Source organism: Cyrtonyx montezumae, unplaced genomic scaffold (assembly GCF_038088225.1).
Source record: "Cyrtonyx montezumae isolate F1298 unplaced genomic scaffold, pur_monq_1.0 scaffold_0, whole genome shotgun sequence".
Taxonomy (NCBI): Eukaryota; Metazoa; Chordata; class Aves; order Galliformes; family Odontophoridae; genus Cyrtonyx; species Cyrtonyx montezumae.
The window spans coordinates 15,320,939-15,346,272 of record NW_027071824.1 but is presented as its reverse complement, the minus strand read 5'-3'; the positions used below and the strand labels follow the sequence as shown (position 1 = coordinate 15,346,272).

Here is a 25,334-nt window from a genome sequence, read left to right as displayed (position 1 = left end):
GCCTTGAATCTGCACTAGCTGGGTACTAAAGGCTCTCCAAAGGACCCATTGCTTCTGCAGAGGAAAGAGGTATATTTCACATGCAGAAACTAGCTGTAGCAGTGGTATATGAAGGAGGCAGCTACTGGAATTAGACTGACTCTGTGAAAATCCCGCAGTTACTACTACAGACATACAGAGCAAATCCTAAGGAAAGCTTTGTAATTTTTTTCTAATTTACCTTTTTTCTTATAACTCAGCAGTTCAAAGATTCCTAAGCCTACTTCATAAGGAAAAGATGTTGTTTGCACCTAGAATTCTGTGCTTGAATTACTTTACACCTTCTCCTTCCCTTGCCCTCCTTGGGTGCTCTCTACTCCAGCAGAGGTGGAGAATTGTAGAATGGCTTAGGATGGAAGGGATCTTAGAAATTTAGTTCTAAAACCCCTACCTGTAACATGAAGCATCTGTCTTCCTCAGTGTCATCTTCTCTAATCAGATGCTTGACAGAACCAGCTCATTTCCCCAGAGAAATTGAAAAGTTTGGTACCTCCTGTGCGAATATGACTTAGCTAATACTTGTAAATCTAAAAACCTCTTTGCCAGTTAGAGAGTGTTTGGTCTGTGCAGGAAGGAGAGATGATGCCCTTGAACATAAACACAAAGCTAGACTGAGAAGCAGGAGCTATATGAGTTGCACAATATAGTGTGCTGAGCTGCTAATAATTGGCTTCAGCCAACATGCAGTCACAAGAAAGGCTGTTGCAAGTTGCTGCTCTGTAGGCTGAGTTGTTTTGATAATGGAATAAGTCTGTAAATACTTTTCCTCCTAAGGGGGTTGGGATAGGTTGCAGGGAGAACAAGGAAATCAGAGGAGGAAGGAGTTTTTCAGAAATCACTCCGATGGATGAAATTGATCAGAACTAAGTAGCTCTGCTGAAAGTGACTACAGGATTGTCCCTTTCCATGACCGAGTGGTTGATGTTGCCATGTTGATGACTTTTGTGATGGGATAGCCTATGCTAGGAGATATTCCATATCTAGTCTCTGCTGAGGGATGCCATACAATGCACGGCAAGCTAGATTGAGATGAAGAAAAAGCAACAGTACGTCATGTGTAAAGGAGCATGTGTTCTCAGAGCTAAGTTTTGCAGAGATGTACTTTGGAAGTGAAGCCTCCAGACTTGGTTTGGTTTGTCTTATGACATATCGAAATTCCATTCCTCTCCCCTATTTATTTCTAATTAGATTTTCTTCTAGTAGTGTAACATCTCCCATTCCTAGAAACTGCTTTATTTTCTTTGCATCAGTCTAATCATGTTCGCTGGCAATGTGAAGGAATACAAATCCTTAAAAAATGTAGTAGCTTGTTATGAACCTGTTTGCCCCAGTAAAAGATTGAGGGCTGTCACAGTCAAGACAAGTGTCTGAGAGCAAAGGACACTCCTACATGATTCAACAGTTAATCTGTTTAAAGTGTATTGGTCAATATAAAGCTAATATATACAGAACAGGTGAAAGCTAAGAGGAGGAAAAGTAGGACTAAGGAGAAAATACCAGATGTGAAGTGCATTAAATTGACTGGTTCCTTTCTGTTTTAGAATTCCTTCTCTCTGCCTTGGCATCACACAAAGGACTGACACTACCTGCAGGGGCTTCCCAGCTTGCAAATTCCTTGTGGGCTGTTAGTCATGGTTCAGGGTGAAACTGACACTCTGGGGGTAAGGTGGGAAGAGGACAGGGAAAGGAGTTTCTGATTTGGCAGAAAATAAATTTAGTCTTCTGTAACAATGTGGGGGCTGATGCTCAGCATGCTTGAGTCTGGATGAAGTCATGTCAGGCAGTGCATTGTTAGTTCTGTCACCAGTGGACACTGACCTAAGAACAAAGCAATATAAATGTAGTACATACAGAGCAGATGTCTTTTCAGTTTTGCTTTGTAAAATAGAAAGCATTTCTCTATTACAGTTCATGACAATCACAGTGCAACCCTGAGGTTTTAAAGGTCTATATTATGTGTTCCAAAGTGCTGTCTCACGGTTTCACTGAGCTGAATAAGCAAATTCGCTGGATATCTTAGTGGCCTTACCACACTGTATCACTTGTCTGCTGCTATTCCTGCTGGTTATTTTGGTTGTGCTCCTCGTCTGTAAGAAAGATCATTCAATCCATCTTGAAATTAGACTTAAAATTTTCTTACCAATCTGGAAATGATGTGCACTGTCTGTATTTTATTGGCAGAGAGACACAGCTAGAGCTGAAGAGCATCTTGAAGGTATCTTTCAGATTGTTCTGGTTTTGCTCTATCTTCCATCCATTACCATAAAATTCCCCAAGGTTCAATGGAATTCCAGAAACCCATGTGGTCACTGCAGGCCAGCCATCTGACCTAGCTGTTGAGCAATCAGGGGACACAGTTTTGTGACACTTAAAGGGAGGGATGTCTGGGTAGCTTGGCCTTCAGTGCTTTAATTGCTGTGAATTTTCAGACTTGGGTCAATCCTATGGGGAGATCCAAACCTCTCTCTTTCTTGCCCCCTGCAAACCTCAGGCAAGTACAGTGTATTCCTTAGTTAAAAGAAAATTGGCTGCTCTAATTTTCATTCGATAAAATAATTTTCATATATGTTCCTATGGTTTTTTATTGATTGGTAGTGGTGTCTCTTATGACTTTTCTGTTTTCGCTAGCCATGTTTTCTACGTCACGTTCTTTTAAATTGTTGCATTTGCAGACTATATACTAGCATGCATTAGGTGAGACTCATTTCTCCTACTTCTGCAATTCTGCTTATCAAACAGAAGTAACACCACAGCTACCACTCTGCATGTATTGTGGGCTGAGGACTTATCTTCCGAGCTCAGGGAAGATACGCATTTTACAGTGCCCTGTAAGTTAAATGGGATTTGTTAATGTGGGTTCTCAGCAAGTGTAAATAGGCATTGGGATTCCCATGCACCTAGGATGAATGTATTCCAACTTAAGATTTGGACTGATGTCTTCTGGAGTGAGTGACCTGAAGCACAAACAGTGCAAGTCTGCTGTGAATTCTACTTGTGGAAGTTTTCTGTAGTTCCATATTGTTCAAGAATCTTTTTTCCAAGATGCAATTATAAGAAGGTTCAAATAGCATCAGAATTTGGTCCAGAGAAACTGAGGCCCAAATTGTGCAAAGTAACCTGTAATTTTGGCTCTTTATTTTTAGTGTCTTGTTAAGACACTTGAAAACTGAGACAACCAAAATTATAAGCTGCTTTTGAAATGCTAGCTAACTGACTTGGGCAAATCTACACAGTGGGTTTGATTTTTCTCACGTGCTTTTTACAGCACTGTAACTCTGAAAGTCAGTTAAGTTATTGCTATTTCAAAGCAGTGGGAGTCACAGAGGAATGTGTCCCATATTGCCAGAAGCTTCCAAGAGTTTTGGTATGCCAGTCCTGTGCTCACATTCTGTTTTTCTTGCGTATCCAGGATGTGCTTTGATTTGATTTGCTAAGAACCATATAGCCACATGACCACAAATACATCACACACTAAGCAATGCTGTTGTCAGTGCATTCTCAAGAATTTTTAGGGCTGTGTGTTAAAACTGTGTCTGATAATGGTCAAACAGGCTTTTTCTTACAAAATACTTCCATTAGGCTTTGGTGTCCTGTTAATATGCTGCCCAGATTTCATGTTTCATGATAGATTTGTTTTTGATTTATTTTGTATTTCAGCACTTGAGATATTGGTTTCTTCAATGATTTTTATGGTGTCAGATGATATCTCCTAATAGTAGGAGTTTTCTAGACTTGGAACAACATGGAATAACAAATCTGACTAGGAGAAACTCATATGTTTTTTGGGGTTTGGTAGAAATTTGATCTGAGAGAATTGGCGACATACCAGTGGTAAAGTTTATCTGGATTTAGGAATTAGAGAGACTGAAGGTGGAAAGAAGGAAGTAGATAAGAATGGGGTGAGATGGAATTTAAGGAGTGGGAGCTGGAGATCAGAATGATGTGTTTAGACTGCAGGAAAATGGAAAGAGAGTTAACCTTGAGGAACTAGGAAAAACTTGGCAGTAATGGAGAAATGGGCTCCCTCCCTGAAAAACTAGTGCTTGCTCACTTCCTAGTTTTGCTGACTATGAGATATTAATCACTGTAGTTGATATTTTTGCTTATGAGCTCTGAAGTTCACATTTGTTTTTGTTCAGCATATTTTTCTCTTCATTTTGTCCCAAGATGAATGAAATGCAGGCAATATACTTGCCAGACCAGCTATTCCTTGAATTGGAGACAAAACTGAGCTGTGGTACTCGAAAGTTGCCCTTTCTCTCTGTTATATTAATTTTTTTTTTTTTAAGTATAAGCAAGAAAGCATTTTTACTTTTGCAGCTTTTATTATTCAAAGTACTGAACAAGCCTGATTAGAGGGGCTCTGCACAAGTTTGCTGCTTAAACAGTAGAATTGATGAGCCCTGAAGTCTTAAGAGATTGAATCTGCACAGTACCCAGTAGAAAAAATATACATTTTAGAAGAAAATCAGGTCCAGTTTCAGCTTTTAAGATCTGACCTGAAGATGAGTTCTCAGGGAATTTTCATAAATAGACAAATTCACACACACTATTGAGAAAATAATATTTCTGCCAATGAATGCCATCAGGATTGGGTTTTATTGTGAAGAAGTCATGCAAGATTACATTTTAAGGCTTTAATATTGTGTGGTAAGACTCCCTTCTCCCAAGACAAAGCTGTGGGAAGAGATGAAAAATCTTAGGGAATGTGTCCACTAGTAGCTATTAAATATGATAATTGGCTGTATTCCCATCGTCTAGTCCTGAACAACTAATAGGACTGAGCTGGAGTAGGATCAGACTATATATGGTATTTTTGTTTGCTTTCCCTAACCGTTTGCAGCTGGCTGTTATTTGGAGATAAAGCACTGGTTTAGATGGACATTGGATCTGACTAGTTGTAGTCAATTTTTATATTTCTGTGGTCTCTGAGATACAAAACACTGTGAAGATACTCTGATGTTTCAGATGTTTTTCAGGGAGAAACAGTCATCTCCCTAAGATTTTGGCTGAGGAACCCGATTAGGTACATATAATTCTTCAGAAACTTGTTCAAATATTTGTCTTTTAAACGACAAGAATGACCATGGAGAAAGCTTCATTTTTAGTACTGTCTCAATCAGTACTGTCAGTTAAAGAAAGTGACTGACATCTCTCTCTGTTCCCCTGTTCAAAACTCGATTTACAATCATCGTCAGTTCTTTATATAAAGGATATAATTGACTCTTACTTTCATATTTCAGTTATTTTTAGAAACATTTCACATCTTCTTCTGAGTTAAAATATTTTTGTGAATCTTAACATTTCATAAAGTGTATTCATCAACTGCATGATCACTGCAGTCATTTTCGTAATTAACAAATATTTTGAGTGCTTCTATTTTCCAGGAAGTCTCAGGGCTTCATAATAAAAAGTTTAATGCTATTTTTAGATGTTTCAGACTGGTCTTGAAAAATCATTAATCTATTTGCACGCTCTTGGTCCTACAATGTCATCTGTTTTCTTTCAAAGCTGTGACAGAAATATGTGGGAATTCCATGTTGCTCTCTATCAGCCTGCCAATTCTTCTAATTTCCTTGTCAAAGAAAGCAACCTTTTCAAGATGGAATGAAACTACTGTAGAGCTCTGTAAGTATCTTTCCATATATCTGTGTATAGAAATTTCCTGCACATTTCTAATGTATAACATGATGTAACATGGTTTCCCTCTAATACAAAGCTATTTTGTACCCTAGAAATGTTATAACAGTCTAATCCCACTCTGTAAATATGTAGTCAATAGATCTTCAGTTATAGCATTTGCACTTTCCATTGATTTATGATCAAACCCTTGAATGCAGTGGATATGGTATACTCATTGGCCAAATTGTTTCTTACGGAGCTGGAGTAATCTCCTATTTAGCCGGTAGGGGTTAAACCAAGAGAGTGTATTCTTGTCTGCAATCTTCCACTACAGCACTATGTGAGGACACAGGGAAAGAGATCTTATAGGGCTAGCGATTTATTCTTTGCATTCAGCACTTTCCTTTGGAAATTTTCTAAGCAATTTGAGCTATTAATGGATTTAACTCTCTATGAAACTGAGAAACTGCTTATTCAGATGCCTGCAACTTGACGGGAGTCTTGTACTACTGTATACATACTCTCATTACAGGTAGGTAAGAGTTTAACAAAGTCATGGCAATTAAATTATTATGACAATATCTTTATTTTTTTCTTTTGTCTCCTGCCTTGTTGGTAAGCCATATATCAATGAGAATTGCACTTTTCCGAGAACGCAAATATATCACAGAATCATGGTGGTTAGAAGGGAACTCAAGAGATTGAGTCCACCTTCCCTGCTAAATCAGGTACCCTACAATAGGTCACACAGGTAGGAGTCTAGAGAGATTTTGAATATCTCTATAGAACGAGACTCTGCAACCTCTCTGGACAACCTGTTCTGATGCTCTGTCACCTTTACCATAAACTTCTTTCACAGGTTTGTATGGAACTTACCATGTTCAAGTTTTAGGCTGTTGGTCCTTGTCCTAACACTACACTTCACTGAGAAGAGCTTGGCCTCATCTGTTTGCCTCCCACCTCCCTTTAGATATTTATAAACGTTAATCAACTCTCCTCAGTCATCTCTTCCCCAGGCTTAACAGGTTACTCAGCCTTTCTCTGGAGGTTCCTGTCATTTTTGCACTGCAGAGCCGAGAATAGGACCCAGTATTCTAAATGTGGCCTCACTAGGGCAGAGTTGAAGGTAGAAGATCACCTCTTCCACCCACTGGCCACACTCTTTTTAATGTCCCTCAGGATGCCATCACCCTACTACATAGGGATGTGTACTCCTCCCTTTGTTTCTCACTCCCTGATTTCTATATTCTCAATTTTTTTTCTCTCTCCATCCTTCAATTAGGGTTTTTGCCTTCATTAAGGAAATGAAACTCATGTATTTCCAGTAGTGATTACTCCTAAGAGATCTGCCCTAACTAGATGAAATGAGTTTGTTTGATTAAGCAGTATAAAATTGTAGATAGGCTTTGTCAGGATATTGTTCTTCCTTACAAATGTTGTCGGGAATGGGGCCATTGGTTAGCAGTCTTGGTTTTCTCACTGAGTCACTGGCTGTTAAGTTGGGATGCCTGGACTATGAGTACCCTGCTTAAATCCATTTGGCAAAATCCTGACCCCCTCCAGGCAGGTGACCCCATCGGCATCTGCACAACAGATGAAAGAAAGCAAGATCTTGACCAAACATGAGGAGACTTTAGTCCTTTGCTACTTTGCAGCCGTATATACAGCGGGAACCAATTAAACTGTTTCTAACAGTGGAATGCACAGAGAGACAGTTGGTTTTGTTCTAGCCTGTGCTCTGATCTGTCAGCATCCTTCTGCACTTCTGCTGTATAGGGAGAGAGCATAACTGCACCAGGGCCCTGCCGATATGAAACTGTCTTCCAACTGTGCCCTACTGTGATATGAACTTGCCCCTGTTGCTTGTTTCATACTTCTTCTGGCCAAAGGGTCAGGCATCCCAATGAGCACATTTCTCTGACTCTGTTGTATAGGCCCCGAAATGTGTTGCCGATGACAGAAATACAAAGCTTGACCTTAGTCTTTCATCAGCAGCAGGATTCTGGCTGTCTGTGTAAGTGTTTCTAAGTCTTTGGCACTCACCATTACTAAGTTACAGGGAGAGAAACAGATGCATTTTCTGACTAGGTGAAATTTTCCTGGGGGGACCCATGAACAGTTTTCCAGCTGTGCCTGGGCTTATCTGGAATAGTTTCATGCACCTGCTGGGGGACATGTGTTAAGTTATAAATGTCCAACTGTGCCCTTTGTGACAGATTTTATGTTCAAACAGAGGCAAAAATTAGCAACTCCTCACTGCCTCATCCTCTGCTTACTTACAGTGGTTATGTTTAGTGTGCTCACATCTATTGGGACATCTCCAGAGGCCAATACTCTTTCTGATTTCTACATCTGTTGGTGTAGATAAACTACTGTGAAATGGGATCCTTATCCTGGAAAAGCCTGCTGTAAATACAAACTAGAGGTGACCTAATATTAAATAACATTTTTGTATAGTATCACTGCACTTTTTATAAAAAGCAGTTTAAGAATGCTGCTTCATCAGACTTCAGATTAAATTTTTCAATTACTAGCCTTTATTTTTGCACAATGTATTTACAAATAACTAAGAAACAGATTTGGATCTTCAGTTACAGTTCATGTTACATACACATCTTTTTTTTTCTCACTATCAGATAATTTGTAGCTGTATGTATTTTTATTCAAACAGCGTGAATATTCAGAATGGACTAGATTATGATCACTATCATTTATCAGATCAAGGAGATTATACTTTTTGCCTTTATAGAATGAAATAGCTAAGCAGCCTTGTTGTCAGCTGCTTTAAACAGTGTGAAAATAGCTGCCTCACTTTAGGCTATGCAACTTATGTTATTTTTCAAAGGAATAGTAAGAAGTAAAATCTTATGTCAGTATTTGGCATTACTGGGATAAATGTGCTGTGGAGTCTTCTGGGCTGCATGTCTGTTATGCTGTGTCTGTGTCTGTAGGAAACAGGACGTGATGACCTTGTAGTCCTATGAATGCACATGACACAGAATCCAGCTGACCATCCTGCAGCTTGTGGTGATACATGGGAGTGCAGCAAATTAAAATGGAAGCAGATGGTGAAAAAGTCTCCTCTGTGTTTTGCCTTCTCTCTTCTTTAAGGGATGTTGCCTGAAGTCTTTGATCCAAATAGCTTACTGAGGAAGTATGTCTCTGAGCTGTCATGAAACAGCACTGGGAATGCTGTGCTTGATTCTGAGTACTCAATACTGAAGGGTTACATGCAGTATATTAGTGATATGGAGAGAGTTATCCCTTGGAGCATTCATTCACTATGGTATCTTTGAATTCTTTTGCTCTTTCAAGATTAAACTAAATTCACAAAGAAGTTAGAGGGTGCTTAATAATTTGGTGCCAGACTTTAGGACAGCACTTCCAAAGGAATGGGAAATACTTTCAAATGTCAATGAAAAATACCCCTCTTTTAATCTGGAGTTGCTTCTGCAGGATGTCCACTGCTATTAATTGCCATTGTCTGTCTGTGTATGTCAGGGTATGTGCTTTCCCATGTGTTAGCTGCTTATTTTCCTACATATCTACCTGCTCATTTGTTTGTGATGGAACAGGCTGCATGACTGCATAAGTTGTATTTTCTAGGTTTCCTGTTTAAACTGTGTGATCCTAAGTCCATGAGCTCCTATAGTTCTATTGTAGCATTTGGACTACTAAAGCTCAATTTTTCACCAAAGTTTTGGGGCTTTGTTTCTAGGGCCTTATTTTATTTGTCAGGTTATACACTCTGTATCTTGTGATGCTGACAGGGTGGGAGATGATGGACTGCGTAGACAAAGTGAAGCTCTACCTCCCCCCCACCTCAAAAAACAAAAAAAAGCGAGTAGTTTCCACAGTTCTGTGATACTCAGAAACAGTTTAAATAATCTCTATACAGCAGAAGATGCCATGCTGGACTTGTTTAGTATCGCCTGGATTTCAATTATTTTCTGAGTGTCTCATGACATGAACCTTAGGGTTCACAGTCTGTTGTACTACTCCTAGGCAAATGCACTGGGACTTGAGTTTGTTCATTGGTCAGTTTGCATGCTTCTTAAAACACCAACTTTTACATATTCACTGAGGAAAGACACAGTAATCACTGCATTATATTAGCGTCTGTGTATCTGACACACCCGGTGATTTGTTTGCAGACTTTCCCACACCCTCATAGTTGCCACTTCTTAGTTTGGGTCATTTTTACCATGGCTGTGTCAGATGTCATTTTCCCTCCAGATATTTTTGGGTGTAGCTGATTGCAGCAAGGAGGGAGGATAAGAGAAGTCTGCTTTTTGGAGGATGATATGCAGCTCACCTGAGTTACATAATTAGAGAGCCTTAGAACATTTCTGCTTATGTTGGATTTTTTTTGGTTTGACTTTTTTCTTCCTTAATACATGCCTCCTATCTGTACACTCAAAACTGTTCTTTCCTTTTGTTCTTCTTTCTTTACCTGTGGAGTATGATAGTCCTGAGAATCCAAAGTGTGACTAACCTAAGCTCATCTCACTGAGTCACTGGCCCAATGCAGGCATTTCATTTTATTATTGCAAGTAGGTATTGGTAGGAAGATTTCATTGTACTCCTGTTTCATCAGTTCTGTCTGCTGTATAAAAGAGTCTGTGGTTATGTTTATTACTGTTTTGTGATTTTTTGCTTTGCTTGGACTGTGCCAGCTATTGGAGGTCTCCTGCTGGCAAATGTTGTCACAGAACTAAGTGGCCCCTTGTCCTGCCTGCTCTGCTAACTGCTGAGCCAAGTAGCATCCGTCAGAGCATACGCAAGTATAGAAGGGAAGGAAGGACTTTGTTTACTCAGGCAAACAAATGAGCTGTAGATGAGAGCTGCGCTGCTCTTTGGACATTAATTACAGGCTGCACATTTCTTAAGTTCCAAAAGCTAAGCAACCTTCACCTTGCTTAATACTTGGAGATGCTGCCACAGTCTATAGGCAGCGGTGTAGTTTAGAGGCATGCGTGAAGTTTGATTCAGGTGCAAGACTGAAATCTGAGGAATTTAAAATTAATGCGGTATCAGAGCTTGCCTGTATTCTACAGTGCTTTGGAGCAACACTTTACTTTGTAGAGTAAAATATGTGGTTCTCAGATACTTGTCATGAGGCATTCTGTGAATGGGACACCATCTAATATAGCTATCTTAAATTTCTGGTTTCTATTTTTTTTTCTGGTGACTTGTTTCTGAGCCCCTACAAACTCCAAAGACCCTTCACAGATGGTCCCCTTTAACTTGGACTGCACCACTCTGTGTCTGAGAGCTATGTTACACTGAGCCAGTTACAGGACCACATTTATATAAATATTCTTTAGCTGTAGATCCTTCAGTAGTTATCTTAAAATTTTGTACAGTCTGTGATGAGTCCTGGAACACCTCTGCTGTAGAAGGCATTGTTTTTTACCTTTAGAGCTTGTTTTTTCATAATTCCTCAGTATCTGCATCATCAACTGACTTCAAAAGGAGTTGTGGGTGGTGCAGAGGCATTCAGTCACTTGCCCAAGGTCACAGCAACAGCCAGGATCAGAGCTCTATGGAACATTTCCTGGCTCCAAGGAAATAAATGAACATGACAAACTGATAGAAACTTCTAAGCTGTGCAGATATCCCATATAGGTGCAGCTCCAGAAATGGGTCTTGTATTTCATAAATAAGATTTAAACAGCTACGCTTTCATAACAGCAGCTATCAGTACCTGTGCAGCAGCAGTAACTACCAGCAGAGTAGGGACAATTATCTGCAGATGAGGTCATCTTTTCCACTGCAATGTTTGTTTTAAAATATCACAGCTTGGGAATTGCTTTGAATGTGCCTTCATTTGTTGGCTTAGCACTAGCCTACACGGTAGTTGGGTAAGCCGGTGCTTCTTCATTACTTTTCTGAGGTTCAAGTGTCTTTCCTGTGGGATGCAGCAAGTCCTGCTTTTTCATATCAATTGCACTAGGAATAAGGTTGCCTAGAAAACTGAAAAGCTGTAGAAAGCAATATATTGGAGGGGAGCCACAGCCCTGTCCTTCCTTATGCACCAGCTGAGTGTGCTAGGAAGGTTCAGAAGTATAGGAATTCCCTATGTATATTCCAGTGATTCAAGTGCACTGAGAAGTATGAAACCTTCACATACTTCAGGAATAATGTAGTGTAGGTTTTCATATGATGTCACAATTTGGCTCGTGTTGATTTAAGAACTGAAACAAAAGCAGGGCTGTAGAAGCAGGATAAATATTTCTCATATTTAGCTGAGTTGTCTAAACACTGGGCCTGAAGACGAGCTTGCACAAAGGCATCTGACATTGAGTCAGGTGCTATTATCTCTCTTTTAGAGAGTCAGAAACAGGAATTGGCTTGCCCATGCCCACACAGAAATGCACAGCCAGAGTCAGCATTAAAACTTGGTTACTCAGAGGCACTCAGATGCGCAACATGTACCACACTTCTTCCCACACTACTTTCTGTAAAGTAGGTACACTTCTCCATGGTCAGGTGCAAGCTCTTTGATCTTTTGCTGTTTTTTGTAAGTATGTTTTCTCTCTTTTGGTGTAATTTTCTTTTTAACTGTAAATACATCTCATTGAGTCTGCAGTAGCTTGTATCTGTAGAGCTTTCTATTGTTGGTGCTCCTGGATAAAATCGCGTGTACCAGAAGGAAGTGAGAGAGGACGTATGAGAGTTTCAAAAGTGGCAAAGAAATTTTCTTTGCCATAGTAAAGCATAATGCTGAAACTGAGGGAAAATGTTGAGTTCTAAAAGGTCTACATCTGGTTCATGCTGAGCTTGAGACTTATATTTCTTATCTATTGCTAGTTTTTGAATACCTTTGCCTCTCCCTAGATTCTGGGCATAACTATTTGTGTCAACCTTCCTATGGCTCAGAGCAGAATTTCCAGCCCCTTTCCTTTAAAGCCTTTGGAATTTACATAACCCTGCAGTTGTAGCAATGCAAAATGTGGCTCTGGTTACAATAACATGGGTTTAGGGAATGCTGGGAAAGACTGTAGTGCAAAGGCATAAAAGCAAAACATAACAAAACCCTACATGCTGTTTTAATTTTCAGCAGCCACGTGAGAACTCTCCTCCAGTTCCTAGCTATAAATAAATTTCTGCTGTCATAGGAAGAGAAAAAAAACCACAAAAACAAACAAACAAAAAACCCTTAAACTAAACAGTTCACATTCTTCCCCAAGCTTTCTTTAGGTTATAAAATAAAGGAAAGGTAAATACTTCAAAAGCAGAGTGTATTTGTGCTGGGGAATGCCAAATTAGAACTCAAGGGGTTGACATTTGCATCAAGTAAAGAAATTTGTCATTAAGCCAGCTTTTCCCTGTTCCATCTCTATCAACTGTTTGGAGAAAGTCACTTAGGACTGCATATGAATGGATAGTGTGCCAGGCGATGCTTCTCAAGCCCCAGGGTACACTGCCTCAGTGTCAGCTGAGGCAAAAACTTTGAGATGAATGAGGACTACACAGAAGCACGCCTGTTGCTTGTTCTTGTCAGATGTTATGTGTTGTGTCAGGAAGATGGGACTTGGTGCCAGGGTTTTTCTACTTTTCCAGTAACTTGGGGTTGGGCCTGCAGCTTAATCTTTTGAAAGCAATTTAGAATTAATGGAAATGTTCCTCATGCCATTTCTCTAGCTTTGCGCTGGAGCTGTTTTATTTATTAGACAGAATGTGAAAGACAGGATGGGTAGAAGACTGTATAAGGGATTACACATATGCTGAAGAACTGGGAGGAGTTTGCTGCATTTACTCTCCAACCAGGAAAAAAATCACTTGTGCGTAAGTGGTAAAATAAAAAGTTGCTGGTTCTACAGTGCATCTGCTTTCCAGAAACCATACAAGTACTGAAAGCTGAAAGGCAAAGCTTTCTGGAAGATACTGGTATTCTTGGAACAAGGTTTGCAGTGCAGCTGAGAAGTGTGAAATCTGGTCATTTCAGGGAGTAGCATTCCCAGTTAGAATGCTCTGGTACTTAAAATGCTGTTACCAGCAGAAGATCCTGACTTCAAGAATCAAAAGAAAGACAGAAACCAACTGCTGTCTGTGAGGTTAAAGATAAAAGAATTAGTACTACTTTTTCCTATGCAAATATAAAAACAGAGAAAGACAAGTCAGGAAAAGACAGAAAATGTAGTGCATGAGTACCACTTTATAAACAGCAAGTAGTGTGTACTTCTGCTGGTACAGCAAGGCCTACCTGAAGACAACAAAGAGCAGTTATAATTAGCCTCATCTGACTCACTGGGAAATTAGACAAGAGAAAGAACAATGTTGCAATACAGAAAGACCGGCACTAAGTTTCTCTGCTTTCTGAGGAGTACAGACAATGTATTCCTCAATAACAGATGCTGAGTACAAAAGGCACTGTGCAATTCAGTACAATTATTTTCACTGCTCTCTTTTAGTCAGTTTTCCATTGTAATGCTACATTCAAAACCGTCACTTTTCAAATCCATTGCACGATTTAGCTGGGGATGAGCAAATACCAGCATGCTTTCTAATGAAAACTCTTCCTGCCTGTTTGAAAGATTATCCTCAAGACCCTGTGTAATTTTTCTGTAGCATCAATGAATCAAGAGGAGAAGTGGATAGAAAATCTTGGCATCTTCACTTCCTCATGTTTAATCTTATCTCCACCTACATAGTTTTGATCTCAGAAGGAATGTCTCCTTGTGAATTGACAGGCTTCAGAAAAAAAGAAAATTCTACTTTTTCCAGTCATCCAGGTTAACTAATAGAAATACCAGTGGCTGTACCACTGGCTGAAAATCTAAAAAAAACTATTTTGACTCTCTTTGTTGAAGTACAGAATGGATTTTACAGAGTTGTGAGACAAAAAAAAATAAAGTGAATGAATGAACACAGCTGTAAGGTCCACAAAAACTTTATAAGTTTTTATTCTTGTGTGTTTAGGATGACCACATTGCTCATACATGGCTAAGCCTTGAGTGAGTTACCACTCAGCTCTACCCAGTTACAAAAATAAATAAATAAATAAAGCATGCTTACTTACTTTTAATCTTTGCCACTTTACTACGTTAATTCTTGTAGTTGTTTATGTTTGCCTTGCTTTTTCCTGTTTTAAATGATATCAGGGGTCAGGATAGGAATGAGTTATATGGCCAATATTGGACATAGCTAAAACGTGCACAGAAGGTTTTTGGAAATTATGTAAAGATCAAATAGTAGAGAGGTGAGATGCTGTGGCACTGACAGCTGCAAAGAATACAAAATTAAATAGCCAGTGCTATAAAAATGAGTGGATCTACTTAATCAGCTTATAATTATTATATGTTGCAAAATAGAGATTTGGTGAGCTGTTCAAATTCAGTTTCGGTGAACTGGAATGAAAAACTGATACTGCTGCAAGTGTCATAGGATAAGCTACTCTACATTCAAACTGAGGGGTAAAATGTAATGGTTTATGAATTTTATGAGAGGATTGCTTTTTAGGGAATGTAAGGGTAGAGTGACGCATGAAATTATAATATAGGGAACGAGTGCAGAGTGACTTAGAGTCCAGGGATCTTCTGAGGCTTTTTCTACATAAATCAGATAGAAAGGTTTGGTTGAAACTTCTTTCTATGAGTGCAAAGGTCAGAAATCCTAAAATGTAGCCTAGTATGTATCAGAGTGATGGAATCCAAGACACCAAAACTGTAGGTGAGGAAAGAAATATCAACAGCAGTAAAGTAGGTGGAAGCTATCTTGCAAGAAAACTGATTGATTTAGGTTGACCCTGAACTGTGGTGTTGTTTTGAATGTGTGTGAGGTCTCCCAGAAGGGGATATCTTTGAATTTATGAATGCTCCCTGGAAACGTAAGGACAAACTGCAGCGGAAGAGACTGATGTTAGCATGAAATGTTTCTCTATCCTGTGCTAGCATATGCCTAAGAGTAAGTCATCACAAGAGTGGATGATGAACCAGATGTGAGCTCATGGGCCAGGCTTAGTGGGCAATACAACAGGAGCAATGTTGTGGTGAATGTCTGTTTCAGACCACCTAATCAGAAAACAAGTAAAGAAGACCTTCTTCAGGCAACTGGAAGAGTCATGGGAATTTTAACCACCTTAACATCTACTGGAAAGGCAATACAGCAGAGCACAAATAATCCAAGAAGGTTCTGGAATGTATTAATGATAACTTCCTAACACAGGTAATAGATGACCTGAAGACAGGAGATGCTCTAATGGACCTGGTATTTACAAGCAAGGAAGAATGGGATGGGGATGTGATTGTTGAGGGTAGCCTTGGCTGCAGTGACTGTAGGATGGTAGTGCTCAGGGTTATGAGAAGAGGGAGCAAGACGAAAAGCAACAATTCAACTTGACTTTCAAGAGAGCAGCAGAATTTGTCTCAACTTAAAGAATGCCATGAGGCACAGCCCTGGAGAGAGAAGAAAGTTTCAGGAGAGTTGTCTGCTTTTTGAGGGTCATCTGCTCCAAGCTCAAGGATAGTCTTTTCTGATGAGAAGGAAATGAAAGAAGGGTGACAGGAGGCCTGTCACCTGGGAAGGTGATGGATCAAATGATCCTAGAAACTATTTCCTAACATATGAAAAGCAAGAAAGTGAATGGAGGTAGTCAGCATGGATCTCTAAGTAGAAATTATGCCTGACTACTCTAATAGCCTTCTGTAGAGAGAAAACAGGCTTTGTAGACAGGGAGAAAGAAGCAGATGCTATTTGTTTTGATTGTATTAACACTTTTTATACTTCCCTTGTTGACGAATATCAGCAGTGTGGGCTAGATAATTGAACAGTATGGTTGCTTTATAACAGGCTGAGATACTGGGCTCAAAATGTTGTGATTCACAGCAAAAAAAATCAGATGAAGAGCACATCGATGGTATGATCTTGGGACAGTGCTAGGATCTAAAACCTAGATGATAAGACCAAGCACACCCTCAGCAAGTTCACAGACAACATAAAATTGAGATCAGTGATTTCTAGTCAGATACTTTTGCTTCTGTATAGAGACACCTTAACAAGTGTCTCATCAAAAGGAAATGCTGTGTCCTTCTCCTTGGGAGGAAAGACATCGTGCACCAATATAAAATGAGTCTGATCAGCTGAAAAACAACTTTGCAGGAAAAAAAATCTGGAGTCCTGATGAGCAACAAGTTGAACATGAATTTGAAATGTGACTTTGTGGTAGATGCCAACAGGGCTGGATTAGGAAGAGAAACATCAGCAGCAAGTTGAAGGAGGTGATACTTTCCTTCTTCAGCCTTGATGGGACAAATCTGAAGTGCTGCAGACATTTCTGGGCTCCTCAGTACAAGAAAGAAATGGACATACTAGAAAGACTCCAACAAAGGGCCATGAAGATGATTAAGAGGTTGGAGCATTTGGCATATGAGGAGACACTGAAAAAGATGGGATTGGTTTAAGAAGAATTTGAGGTGTATAAATAGCTGATAAAGCAGGAGTAGAGAAAATGTAACCAGATGCTTCTCAATGGAACCTGAAGACAGGACAGGAGTTAATGGACTAGGTACTACAGGAAATCACAGTATTCAAACATTAATACAAACAAAAACAAAACAAAAACAACAGTAGCAATGCTTCTTACTGCAAGGCTGATCATATGTTGGAATGATTTGCCCAAGAGGCTGTGGAGGCTTCATGCATGGAGATTCTCGAAACCCAACTGTACAGTGTTATAAGCAATCTGCTCTCATTGCCTCTCCTTTGAATTGGCGTATTGGAATACATAATGCCAGAGGTCTCTTCCAACCTCAGCTACTCTGTGATTCTGTTTTTTTTCAAAGTGGTTCAATGACGATGGTTGCAAGTAACACGTGTATTGGGGCCAAGTACTATTTTGGTTATGCTATCTTACATCCTCTTAACATAAGTTATTCCAGGGCAAAAATGAGGAGTTGTGGCAAAGACTGAGGTTTCTGGAGGGTGGATAGAATGACTTTAAGTGCTATTTATACTTTGAGATTGAGTATAGGCCTTTATTCCCTAGTGTTTCTAATGTGACATATTTCATTAGTATCCAATTCACATAGAAAGTAAATAAATAAATTAGAACACAAAGAAATATATAAATCCTGAGTTTGCCCAATGTTGATAGATCTGTGTCAAAACTGATTTTATTACTTCAATACAAAATAGGGTTAATTAAGTGAAAACCAGGCCTCAAGTTTGTATTATTCCCAAAAGACTACAGTTTCTATGAATAATCTTAATGCACCCATAGAGCAACTGACCATATTAATAACATTTATCTTAAAACAGTTTAGTTAAATGCCATGGGAAGAAAACAAGGATAATGTTGCTTCAATGGTATTTCCTAAAATGGCAGTAGAGCAGCATTTGTGGGATGTCCTTGAGCATGATCATTTGTCTTTAATTAAAAGGAAACAAACAAACAAACCAACAACCAAAAACAACTTAGTAAAAAGAAAACTAGTGGACTGATGGGAGTAAATAATTCATAATAGGTCTGCCCCTAAATCCTGGAAGTCATATCTCTAGGGCAGCTGATACAAAGAAATCAGAGCCAATTGTTCTGTATCAGCTGAAAAACATTTTTGTACATGCTAATCAGACTCAGCACAATTTTTTTTCTCTAACAGTCATAACCTATGAAGATTTCCACATACCTAAAATTAATGGGTGGAGCAACAGTATTTCCATTGAGCAGATGTAATTGTTGCTGAAGATATAATGGTACGTGGGAGATACTTGCTCTGGATTTGATTATGAAGTATACTGCAGTACTATTAAGCGCTTCAACAAAGAAGCATTTACATCGTTTCTTGCCTTTACACGCACAAGTAGTACCCACTGCCTGCATGTTCTTATGCTTAGTGTGATGTATGTGACTAGAAACCCACTTGTTTCAAAGAGATTTAATGAAAATATTGGAAAATCAGTCTTTCATTGAACTTAACAGAGGCCCAGCAAGAACTTATGCACAGATTTCTTTTGTAATTTCTTTTGAAAATCACATACTGAAATATTAGAAAGCTAAAGGGAGCTCTTTATTTGTAGTTGTTTCTCCAGAAAACAAACTCTACAGTCACATCAGCTCTACTAAATCATCTGAAGGTGGGCTTTTCCTACATAATGAGGACCTGAATACATAGAACTTAACACAGAGAGAAGAGCAAATCAGAAACTGCACACATCATCCAGGTTAGTTCTGATTTTCACGTGGGGAATGGGAGAGGAAATCTTTAAAATCCTGGGAACAAGATTTTAGTTATTACTTTTTATTTTTTTAAGCTTTCATGATTTTACCTATATTCACAAGGCAAAAGGAATATTCCATATATTGTAAGGTGTTCTTCAACGCATAGCAAGGTTACAGCAAAAAGGGCTTTACTGTGCCTAATTACTGATAATCCAGGTGTGTTTAGAAGAAACATTTTTTTTCTGTTTCTCTCATAGTACTTGCAGCAGTCACAGAGTAAAAAAAAAAATCATGAAACCTTTTTTTTCCATGATATTTCCACTGTACAACATCACAAATATTGTGAAGTCGTGTGAGCTAGTTCTCAGTCCTCACAATCTGCAGTGCACTATTTACATGAGTGCAATGCAAATGTAAAGTGCTGTTGAATTAAGGTGGTGTGTGCTTTATGCGCATGTAAATGATTATATCAAGCATCAGAACTGGTGAATCAGTTGCCAGGACTCAAGCTCAGTCATATTTCTGCGAAATTGAGTAGTAACTTTCCAACAGTTGTCTTCAGAGGTGTGATCCTTGTTGGTATCTTAAATAAGAGGAACCCAAATGTTCACAGAGCTAGCTGAAACACAAAAACTATATTTGCTAAACTTCACATTCTTTTATCTAAAATAAATTATGACCTTTTCCTCATGGCTTCAGTTTTCTATCTATGTATGAATATGCATTGAAGAGAAAAATGTTTACTTGACATGATTTTTAAACATTAGCATTTTACATCTTTGAAGTCTTTTGATAAAGCTATTTCATGGGATTAGCTACACCTCTCTAGGTGACCAGTTTATTCAGTTTCTTTTCTGGCATGTGCAAGGATTCAGGAACAAACAACTACTTGGTCTCTGCACACATAACTCTTAAAACTCTTAGGACCAGTACCTGCTTAAATATGTGCCGCTTTCTTGGCTTACACCAAGTTTTCCTCTGACTCAGGCTGCCAATGATGGAATTAAATATTGCAGAATCTGGGTGTGCTCCTCTTTATGACCCAGTCAACCACTTCACATAGAAAACTGTGTATTTTTTGCTTCCAGAGCAACTTAGGCATGCTGGTAATCACTTACGTACCTCTCAACACTCCAACAGAGCACAGGTGCTCTGCCTTCCCATTGAATTGCACTGTCTTGACAAATCCAACAGAAATGGCTTACAGTTTTCTTCTCCCTAGCTTTCTCCACTTTCTATCAAGCCTATTTCCAAGAGAGCAATTCAGCATCTTTTGCATAAAAGTAAGGAGCCACTGTTCCTTAGAATTTTTTCCCATTTCCAGGATTCCTAAACATACAGGAATTCCTGTAAAGAAAGCCAAGTGTTCTCCAGGGAAGTGTGTGTCACAGATTAGGGCACATTCTCTGTGATGGAAGTATGTCCAGGAAAATCAGTGTGTGTTAACTGTGGTGCAATACAGGAAAAATAAACACACAGAGACTCAAAGGCCAAAAAAGAAAGCTTGGCCAAAAAGAAATGAAACTAAATGCCATTTGCAGTTAATTGCTGAAATATGGTCAACTGGCTTCCTAATTGATTTCAGCTTCTTACTAAGGGATCAGTGCTGCCAATTAGTTTTCATGTAAACTTCAGAGAATATTGAATAATCAGAGCATAGCAAGCCACACTGACGATAAATAATTCCTCTAGCTCTTCTGCAACAAATACACAGTAGGCAAATGTCCCCTGCTTGGCACTGCAGGTGGAGCCAGGACTTTTTCCAGCTGCTTTTCTCCACTAAGATGTTACAAGGGTCTCAGTAGCACACAGAACTGGCAACCTTGAAATCACTTTTGTCAGGAGTGAGTTTTCTAGATGGAATAGGAGCAGTGTAATAGCTCCATCACCAGTATTGTATAGAAAAGGACATTTAGCTGAAGCTCTCTGTTTGCTAACGAGCTGTTTCAAATCCCATGAGTAGTTGTCACTTACAAAATCTCAAGGCTGTCCTAAGCTGGCACCAGAGTCTTAATGGAACTTGATCAGCTGTAAGACCACAAATAAACAGGGGCAATTTGAAGATAGCCTTTACCTTTTCACTCTCTTTTTGTGCTAACTTGAGGTCAAGCAAAGCACAAAATCTGGCTGAGACCCTGACACAAAATAAATAAATAAATAATAATAATAATAAAAAAGAGTAAACAAAACAAAAAACATACAAACACCCTTATGGTAATAATATTGCCCTGCATGGTATTATTATTCTGTGGTATTAAATTACTGTGTGGTATTTCAGAGACTGAGAGACACACTGAAACAACTTGGATAGGGAGAATATGAAATACTTTCTAATTCTTTAGCCTGTGGTGACAGAGCAGGAGACTTTGGATCTGCACTGGGTGGTGGTGTCAGGCATGGAATGCTGCCTAGCTCACAGAGACATGATGTTTAAACCCATTGTCAGAAGGAGCAGGCAGCCTGGCACTTGGTCTCTGCTCACAATAGGCACTTTTGTTTCTATATTAATATACCCATGTCCTTTTGACAATGGATCAAACAAACAGTTTAGATCTTCAGAGGTGGAACTCACTGAATCTTTTGCTTCTACATTTTGTAAGAATTCTATTTTTGAAAAGCACATAACCAATTTTTGTTCGTACATCCCTCACCTCTCATCTGTTCACTTCTTGTAGAACCATAAAAATACTTTATTTAAATATATATAAATGTTAGACACATTCTTCTTCCATTGTGTAGCAATTAAATGTGACTTTGAGGACATAGATATCTGCATTTTGGGACTGATTTCTTTCACACAAGGAATCAATGAAAAAGCATGAGAAAGAAAATACGGGTAAGTTTTTGGTTTAACGTTGTTAGTTGTCATCAAAGACTTCATTCATGGTATTTAATTGTTCTACAGTTACATAGATAATACTGTATCTTTTTAGGTTGATCTTGCTGGTTAGTCTAAAAATGTTTTTAGAACTAAGCAGATATTTTCTTTGATGGTCTTATTCCTAAATTGTAAAGCAGCTACCTGTGTAAATATATTTGTGCAGTCCTGGGATGCAGAGCTTATATCATACACTGTTCAGAAAGAGAAACATCACTTTTTCTTTTCTGGTATCTTCTGGATTTGTTGTGTCCTATAAGCTGAACAGACCAAAATAGGTTTTGTCCAAGGTCACCTCTTATGGAAAAAGATTACTCTGCAGAATCAAACATTTTTGCAAACTGCAACACTTCTCACTGAGGTATCTGCAGTTCAGTATGTGCTAATAAAAAGCTGACTTCTCTGGCAGCTTTCATCCTAGGCTGTTACCAATACAAGCACTGAATTATATAACACCCAGTCTAGTGTACTTTTCTGTTGTTGGGGAAATAGTCACAGAAAGAGTCAATGATTTATCTAGTTTGATGTACTACTGACTAAATATCAAGTGTGCAGCAGATTTTGAATGCTGTGTCTTTATTTTGTTTAATATGCCACACGTTTCTCCTGCAGCCAGTAATAGAAACCAGGAGTTGTGCTGTAACCATTAGACAATGCTCTGTCAATGGAACATCCAGATGCTGCAGTGGGAGGGGGGGATGGTTTTCACAAGGGTTTCTAAGGACTCTAAGGAACAACATTTGTAAGGAAAAGCAGATACTCTTAATTTACCTTCACATTTATAGTGATTTGATCATTCTGGCCCAATAGCACAAGCCTGTTTCATGCTGGGCACACTCTGGTGTTTTGCACATTCTTATTTTGAGTTTGCAGAGTGATGGAGCACCACTTCAGCTTCCCACAAGACCAATTTTCTTTCCATCATCAGTCTGCCATTCAGATCTCCATCTGCTGCAGTGCCTTACTCTGCCTTCCTGTAGACAGGCTCTGCCTATTTTGAACGTTTCAGATTAACCTTAGCTGAGACATCAGCTGGTTGATGAGCTTTGCCTTAAAATGAGTTAGTTCTGTTAACTTTTAACTAATGAGCAAGACAAAGGCCATTTATACTGGTTGTGCTGTATCATAATAAATGGTTGAGTGTGCTAAGGTGAGGGAAACTGTGTTGGTAATATGAGCCTACCTAACCTTTCTACCTTGGCTGGCTGCTGCGTGCTAGTCTTCAGAGCTGGGTACAGTCTTTGGCTCCAGATCCTTGGCTGCTGGAAGTGGAGGATGTGGGAAGAGAAGGAATCAGTTAATCATTTCTGCCTCTCTCAGCTCTCCTTCCTTTTTCCAGTTAGAAAATGAAGGAGAATAGAGGGTAAAAGGGAATGCCAAGCCAGTCAAGCAGGGCTGGCAAGGGAAAGGGAAAGGTAAAATCCTGTACCATGCAGAAAAGAGAGAGGGGGAGTAAAAGAGCAGGGTCTTAGAGGATGAGATGAAAGAAGTAGCAGGCAGAGAGGTGAGTGGAAACTGAGGATTAATAGACCAGTAGGAATATACTAATGAAATGGGGCTCTGACAGTCATGAGATTTCATCTGCTGATTTCATCCAATTTGCGTGTGTAAATCATATAAAACATTCCTGGGTTCTACATTGAGAAATGCAGGAGCATAGTATAGCTCAAGTCAGAAGAATGTTGATGGGTCCCCATAGTTTGATATAAGGTTATTAATACTGAGGTTTATAATTTGGTAGCCTGGCTAAGTGACTAACTTGCTTACAGCACAGAAAATATATGTACCTACAGTTAGAAAATACCTGCTTGGCCTGTTTGTGAAGAAGTGTTATTATTGAAAGGGCTGTATTCTCTGTTTTTTATTCACCTCTTTTCACCATAGATTCAAAGAAATGGAAAGCAATCACGTTAGGTTGATAGCAGCAAACACCCATCCTGTGACTGTTATGCACTGGTATATGTCAGGACAGAAAAGGCAAGACAGTGCTGATTTGTCCCCACATTATTGTTTTGCCCTGCTGATTCGAAGGTGACATGTTTCCTGTGTTGCCTTCTCTGCTTGCGCCATTATATACATACAAGTATTTGGGTATACATGACTTTGCTTTGTTATATGTGTTGATTTGTGTTGTCATCATGAGAGTTGAGTTATTGTAATGAAAAACGACTCATACTCACAGAGAGCAAACCATCTATTTCCATGAATTACAAAGAGAGAGAGGGAGAGATTTTGCAGATGGTGTTACTATCTCTGACATTCAGGGTTACTGTTTAACAGGGAATGTGGTTTCTCCCACTGCAGACAGCAAGACACACGAGGCAGACAGCTCCCCCGTATTAATCTAGCTATTAATATAAGGCAGAGCTGAAAGTGAAGTCAGGAAGAGGAAAACAGACTGGTTTGCACTGGATTAGAGCTATCTAGAGAATGACAGAATAAAAAAAGAAAAAGAAGAAACTGGGAAATTAAGGCTTTTTATTTAGTTAAGTCATACCCGCTCCGTACAAATCCAAACGATCTGGGCTGCTAGAGGACATTACCAATACCAGCGCTGGAGTGCTCTGCGCAGAGCTGTGGGGTCGGAGGGAGGCACCGCATCCCACGGGGCTCCATACGGGCTGCAGAAACACACAGCCTCCTCCACTCTGGGGTCTGGGAACGCCCACCCGCGTTGCGGAGGGGTGTAGAGGAAATAACCCTCTGAACCACAACCAAATCGCGACGCCCGAAAGCCTCGACTGAAAGCTGAGCCGCGCCTGCCAGGCCGGAGCTTGTCCCTTTAAGAAAGTGCTGCACGGTAGCAGGGGCCGGCCCTGCCTCCCAGAGCCCCGGCGCTGGAGCTGGGCTGGGAATGGGAAGAAGTTCCTCGGCTGGGGCCGGAGGAGCACTCGTACGGTCCTAGCCCCACTCACTCGGCAGCATCCAGCGCGGGGGAGAGAGAGCGAAGCTGTGCTTGCTGCGGGATGGACGTTCCTGAGCTCTGAGCTCAACCGCTGTAAAAAGCGAGTAGGAAAATATACGGCTGGATGAAATTGGTAAGTCTAAAGGAAAGGCACATCCTCCACCTCGGGCTGTAGTTTTCCAGTCTCTTGGTCTGTAATGCTTTTCACAGGCCGCTTCTGTAGTGTTTTGTTTTGTTTTGTTTTGTTTTTTCTTACTTTCTTTCTTTCTTTTTTTTTTTTTTTTCTTTTTCTTTTTCCTTCTAAGCAGAGCAGCTGGGAAAACATGGAGGCAAAATAAAAGTGTAAAAAATCCTCCAACATTTGTCAGCATTCGTGCTCCTGTTTTGAAACTCTTTTTACATTGACGCTAAGCTACAGGAGCTGGGATGGGGAAACCAGCAAGTGTTTGTGTAGAGGTGTGGGCAGAAAGTTCTTAAGAGTTGTAATTGGCTTTTTTCGTGGACATGACTGAAGAGGGAGATTTGGAGGAAAAAAAAAAAAAAAGACTTCAAAAAGCTTGAAGTGATTTGTCATTTACTTTTCTGCAGTAAAAGCAAATCTCGTCTTGAACAGCTTTAAAATGCAGTCAGATGTGTTTGACAGGAATAAGAATCTTCTTTAAACGCGTGTTATCAGTGTAAATCTTCATGCAAAAGTACTGCTGAGCAACTGCTGCATATGTATGTTT

The 25,334-nt window shown here is 39.5% G+C and overlaps 1 protein-coding gene across 4 annotated transcripts in view; it reads left to right on the top strand.

Moving 5' to 3' along the window:
- Positions 1–25,334, top strand: part of DAAM2 (dishevelled associated activator of morphogenesis 2) — a 177,206-nt gene that overhangs the window by 705 nt on the left and 151,167 nt on the right. For 2 of the 4 annotated variants that reach the window (XM_065755220.1, XM_065755193.1), the window contains exon 1: positions 24,447–24,739. The exons of 1 other annotated variant lie outside the window; for it this stretch is intronic. The gene's annotated coding sequence lies outside the window, so the exon portion shown is untranslated. Of the gene's footprint in view, positions 1–5,575; positions 5,668–24,446; positions 24,740–25,334 lie in introns of those variants that run through there. One more of the 4 variants, XM_065755203.1, reaches the window with a different exon arrangement.